General features: G+C 42.0%; 1 non-coding gene across 1 annotated transcript; it reads left to right on the forward strand.

Annotated features, from left to right (window-relative positions):
* Nucleotides 1–2,411: 2,411 nt before the first annotated feature.
* On the forward strand, nucleotides 2,412–2,483 carry TRNAE-CUC (transfer RNA glutamic acid (anticodon CUC)). Its single transcript has one exon. It is a non-coding gene; the product is annotated as a tRNA-Glu (tRNA).
* The last annotated feature ends 1,719 nt before the right edge of the window (nucleotides 2,484–4,202 follow it).

The following is a 4,202-nucleotide window of genomic DNA, read 5'->3' on the forward strand; positions in this document are numbered from 1 at the left end:
CAAAAAAAAAAAAAAAAAAACTACGTGAGTCTTATGGCAACAAGGTCCACGAACGTCTACTTACAAAATTAAAGCCTGTCAATGCACTTTAAAGTTGGAATCGAATGACATGGCACGTATTTCAAATAATATCAAATAATATCATTGGCACACACACACACACACAAAAAACTGGAGGGAAAAAAGTCATTCTTTCTTTATCTAGGGGTCCAGTCTCCCCTTCAGGAAGCTATTGTCATCTTGTGTTTTATTATAATTCTTCACTTAGGAGATTCGCTATAGGATTTTTAAAAAGTAGGCAAAGCGTATCTAATATACTATAATTCTCTGCGTGCGGGCGTGAGTGAGCATGGGGGGGGGGGACCAAGCTGAAACTGGAAAAAGGATGGCGATAGACTTGGCAGGGTGACTTCAACTGGGTCACAGATGGACCCGTCTAAATTTTATGTCGAGAAAATTTCATGAGAGGTATGTTGACCCCTAACTGATCCTACTGGTTTTACATTGCATCGAGTAAGTCGAGGATTTTCCGTGGAATTTCTTGTGTAGAGACAAATAATTGTTTGCGAGTAAAATGAAGCACAGTACAGAAACGGCTCTCATTTTAGCACGTGCTTAGCGGCCCGACAAGGCCGCGAAGCTCTTTTTATAGTTAAAAGTGCTGTCAAGATGAGCTGCAGTTCCAGGTGTACGAGTATTAATGTGTGAATATATTTCACTATGTCCGCATGGGATTGTGAAACTGAATAAAGTAATGGCATTTGTCATATTACTGTGCTGTCATTCACAGATTATTTTGGAAACTATAAATAATAATTATAATAATAAAGATTTTCTGTGCCGTACAGAATGCGAAGTTTCTCTTCTTGTCTTTCATTATTTTTCCTGATGCGCTGGAATGTGGAATTACAGTGTGGTGTTGGTGCTGGTGTGTGGCCCTTATTGTGTTGGTGATGGTGTTGGTGTGTGGCTCGTAATGTTTTGGTGTTGATGAGTGAGTACTTTGTTGGTGTTGGGGAGTGACCCTTTCTATACTGGTGTTGGGGTGTGGCTGATTCTGTGCTGGTAGTCTTGGGATAAGGTCCTCCCTATGTTGGAAAAGGCTTCCTAAGGTTGGTCGTGTTGTATATAGCCTGCAGAACGTAGTGTCCAAACAACTCTCAGGCTTTTAGCCTTCTGGTTTTCTCTTTTACCTTAGCCCCACCTGACAAGTAGCCACCTTTATACGGTAGCCATAATCAAGTTTATATTTCTGTCACTGTGATTAATTATTGTATTTATTGCAGTCTTTCACACAGCAATCTTCCGTGTGGTCTAGTGACTACGATACGCGGCTCTCACCCGCGAGGCCCAGGTTTGATTCCCGGCACGGGAATATAATGTTATTGTGACTAGACTGAAGTAAGGGGTGAATAGCAGTGCCCCGCCTCGCCCAATGCTCTGTCACCGGCCTGATCATCATAACATTACGCACCGTATGTACTGCATATGAGGTCAGCTGGGGTAGCAGTGTGGGATATCACCTAGTGTGTTTGAGTAATTAGTTGTTAATGTACAGTATTACCGAGGGAAAATCTTTCCTATAACGGTGAATGAGAACTATACCCTGTTTTTTTTTTATTGAGGCGAAGATGCACATGACAGGTTGATGATGACTGGCTGAATGCAGCATGTCCAAAAAATATTTACTAACCCAAATTTCCCACTCAGATATTTATTGTCAGTTAATAATGCTAGATTATGAAGCAATGTTGCATTCAGCCAATAATCACCAACCTGTCAAGTGAATCTTCGCCTCGATAAAAAAAAAAAAACTGAGTATAGTTGTTAAAGTCTTACTGAGGGAAAATCTTTCCTATAACGGTAGATGAGTCTGAATGAAAACTGCATGTGGTAATTTATGTTACTGAGATCTTCAATACTCATCATTATAATTTATTGCTCTCTCCGTCATGCATCTTGCTGAACATCATTATTTCCTTTTAAATCATTATTCTTAACAAACTGACCTATTATTTGTATATTTTGACAAAGTTTGCATCGGTAACATATAAAATGATACTGAAGTGTAATGTGTAGAATATCGTCATCCTCATCATCCGGACCTTCTTTCCCACCCTAGGGGCCACGCTTCTATTCACTCATCATTCAAGCCCCCGGAATCCTGGCTTTATCTGATACGCCAAAAACTCTCACCACATTCTGTAGCTTCACATAAACGTATCCGATAGAGTCAAGCACATGCACATGTTGCAGGACATGTGCAAATAAAATGCTAAAAAAGAGGTGTTACGAAATCCTCAGTCACCTGGTTAACAGCCCAGGATCCGGCTTCTTCTTTGGCCTTGAACAGGTTTACCTTTCTCAGAACCTCACACAAGTGCAGTTGCAATCATGCACTCATTGCAACATCCCGTGTGGTCTAGTGGCTAGGATACGCGGCTCTCACCCGCGAGGCCCGGGTTCGATTCCCGGCACGGGAATGTTTTACTACCGTCAGTTACGTGAGACGGAAGAACAGGGACCAGAATAGTTAACTTATGATCATCTGCTTTTAACTTAGATTTGCTTTTGCAGGAAGATATGGAGACATGGCAAGATTCGGCACTCTACTAATCCTGTCCTTCCTGCAATTACAAATTTTAATTAAGATAGGAATTTTATGGTATGTTTCTTCATAAATTAACGTCCTGACTATTATGGGCCAGCTCTGATACTTTCCTTCTCCTTCCTGCAATATCATATCCAAGTTACGAGACAGAAGTGATCCTAAGTTTGTTAGTAAACCTAATGACGAGAGAGAGAGAGAGAGAGAGAGAGAGAGAGAGAGAGAGAGAGAGAGAGAAACTGATAGATGGACAGTTAGACAGATGGATGGATAAGTAGACAGTCAGATAAATGGACAGATAAATAAACAGATAGACAGATACGGACAGACAGACAGACAGACAGACTGACAGGCAGACAGAAAGACAGTGATTGGGGGTATAGCTGGGTCAAGAGGTGCTTAAAGGGTGAGGAGAGGTGCTTTACATAGGCGCCAGGTTTCTCTCTCTCTCTCTCTCTCTCTCACACACACACACACACACACACACACACACACACACACACACACATATTCTGAAAAGCCTGGATATGCTGCAGTTAAAAGGACTAGAAATCACAGGCACCCCTTTAGGTTTCGAATCTAAGCATGTGTGGAAAATTACCTTTAACCCGACTGGCGGCTGAGACCACTTGACCACCAGGCGTTATGACAATTCTGTATATTATAGTAATTAATTTCCATCCAGTTCTAGCAGCCAAGGACTTTGCGGTCAGAGAATATACTGTGATGGAATAAAGGATTTGTGTCTTCATTCTAGAGTGTCGTGAATTGCTCAGGTGGATGACTTATATTTAGCCATCAATCCATCACCCAGTCCTTTATTGCCCTATCAGAAGCGTAGTGGGATCGGTGCCGAACTACTGTGATTCGTACGGCGTAGTGGTCATTACCGCCTTCACTCTCCTCGCCCGGGACGGAGTCCGGCGAGGTATTGCTTTTGGCCGTTTCTTTCTTTTTGTTTGTTTGTTTGTTAGCAACGTTATGGAAAAACGGCTAAATTAAATTACATGAAACCTTCAGGATATGTGGGCACTGGTCCCAAGAGGAAATGATTAAATATTGGAGGCAATCGAGTGACCCTGAAAGGTCAAAACCAAGGTCACGGATTTTCAGAGGGCTATAACTTGAAACCGGTTGAAGGTAGAGATATTTACTATTATCAGCGTACTGAAACTCATATGGGCTTTCATGTGGCACCAAGACCTTTGACCCTGAGCGACCCTAAAAGGTCAAACTCAAGGTCACGGATATTCAGGGGGCTATAACTCGAAACTGGTTGAACACAGATATTTACTATTATCAACATATTGGAAGTCCCATATGGTCTTTTAATTGGTACCATGACCTTTGACCTTAAGTGACCTTGAAAGGTGAAACTCAAGGTCGCGGATATTCAGGGGACTATAACTCGAAACTGGTTGAAGGTAACTGCTATCGGGTGAGTTTTGTTGTGCCTGGCAGCACCTGTTAATATATTTTTATTATACCCGCACATGGAGCTCGAGTATGTATTAAACAGCGCGCGCTTGTGTGTGTGTGTGTGTGTGTGTGTGTGTGTGTGTGTGTGTGTGTGTGTGTGTGTGTGTGTGTGTGT

This window comes from Coenobita brevimanus, chromosome 103 (assembly GCF_032717465.1).
Source record: "Coenobita brevimanus isolate Jiangsu-jjx chromosome 103, ASM3271746v2, whole genome shotgun sequence".
Taxonomy (NCBI): Eukaryota; Metazoa; Arthropoda; class Malacostraca; order Decapoda; family Coenobitidae; genus Coenobita; species Coenobita brevimanus.